This window comes from Chiloscyllium punctatum, chromosome 5, assembly GCF_047496795.1.
Source record: "Chiloscyllium punctatum isolate Juve2018m chromosome 5, sChiPun1.3, whole genome shotgun sequence".
Classification (NCBI taxonomy): domain Eukaryota; kingdom Metazoa; phylum Chordata; class Chondrichthyes; order Orectolobiformes; family Hemiscylliidae; genus Chiloscyllium; species Chiloscyllium punctatum.
In genome coordinates this window covers 85,295,789-85,297,547 of record NC_092743.1, presented here as the reverse complement: position 1 = coordinate 85,297,547, position 1,759 = coordinate 85,295,789, and the positions used below count along the sequence as shown (strand labels likewise).

Sequence of the window (1,759 nt, the reverse complement as noted above, 5' to 3'; positions counted from 1 at the left end):
CAGCTCAGACAGTGCATTAAAGGTGTCAGGTTAGAGTCTGTATCCCAATCTTGAGTCTGACAGGTTCTAATTCCAATGTAGGAATTTATAAAATATTACATGGATTGACTGCCTGCAGGTTGTGTGCTTTTTGAGCAAAATGAAATGTATCTGCAAATGCAAATGTTGAGATACTGGAGTTGTGTAAGCTGGATGGATTGAGGTGATGATTCTCTTCCCTGGGTTTTTTACAACAATCTTTCAGCTGTTATGACTTTTTTTCATTTAGCAGATTTATTGAATTCAATTTCTTAATCTGCCATGGCAGAATGGAATCTCATTTCTAGTTTGTTCATTCAGTGTTAGAACAATTAGGCTGCCATTTCTTGAACTCAGCGTGAGTTCAGAAAAGTATTTTGTGCCTTTATTTTAATGAGGACATTGTACAGTGTAATGAGCATAAGCGTGGCTGTAATATTGAAACACTCATACATTTGCAAAAGCTTAAATAGTTTGAAACACATTAATTTAGAGAGCATAGCCTTGAGCCCTAACTGAAGGCAGTAATAAGAAAATTATGTTATATGTATTTGGTGTGCCTATTTCAATGGTTCAGAACTGCTGACTTTGTATTAAGGCTTCTGTTAGCAGGGTGATGGTGGTATAGTGGTGAGCATAGCTGCCTTCCAAGCAGTTGACCCGGGTTCGATTCCCAGCCATCGCAGTGTTGTGGTTTCTAAATCATTTGTGGGTGGCACAGTGGCACAGTGGTTAGCACTGCGGCCTCACAGCGCCAAAGACCTGGGTTCAATTCCCGCCTCAGGCGACTGTGTGTGGAGTTTGAGCATTCTCCCCGTGTCTGTGTGGGTTTCCTCCGGGTGCTCCGGTTTCCTCCCACAATCCAAAAATTTGCAGGTTAGGTAAATTGGCCATGCTAAATTGCCCGTAAATGTAGGGGAATGGGTCTGGGTGAGTCGCGCTTTGGCAGATCGGTGTGGACTTGTTGGGCCGAAGGGCCTGTTTCCACACTGTATGTATGTAATCTTAGCACGTTATTATGGTCAGGTGAGGAAGCTTAAAATGGTTCATGTGTTTTCCACTCTATTTGGATGTAACAGATTTTGTTTCTTGAAAAGAGCATGCTTTAGAGTTAAACACTTTAGAGTGTTTAACTGTTGACAAGTTGTGACTGTAAAGGGCTGAAAGAAAAGAGAATAGTAATGTACTTAACACCTAGAATAAATAAAAATAATAACATTCTGATTCTTGTGCAGACATGAATACGTAATAATCTCGCACATGTGTGTAAGTTACAAAGTGGGAGAGTATTGAAAAATATCTCCAGGACAGGATGTACATGTATTTGGAAAGGCAAGGACTGATTCGGGATAGTCAACATGGCTTTGTGCGTGGGAAATCATGTCTCACAAACTTGATTGAGATTTTTGAGTAAGTAACAAAGAAGATTGATGAGGGCAGAGCAGTAGATGTGATCTATATGGACTTCAGAAAGGCGTTCGACAAGGTTCCCCATGGGAGACTGATTAGCAAGGTTAGACCTCATGGAATAAAGGGAGAACTAACCATTTGGATATAGAACTGGCTCAAAGGTAGAAGACAGAGGGTGGTGGTGGAGGGTTGTTTTTCAGACTGGAGGCCTGTGACCAGTGGAGTGCCACAAGGATTGGTGTTGAGCCCGCTAATTTTTGTCATTTACATAAATGATTTCGATGCGAGCATAAGAGGTACAGTTAGTAAGTTTGCAGATGACACCAAAATT

At 41.2% G+C, this 1,759-nt stretch overlaps 1 non-coding gene across 1 annotated transcript; it reads left to right on the top strand.

Annotated features, from left to right (window-relative positions):
- The first annotated feature begins 631 nt into the window (after positions 1 to 631).
- On the top strand, positions 632 to 703 carry trnag-ucc (transfer RNA glycine (anticodon UCC)). The gene has a single exon. It is a non-coding gene; the product is annotated as a tRNA-Gly (tRNA).
- The last annotated feature ends 1,056 nt before the right edge of the window (positions 704 to 1,759 follow it).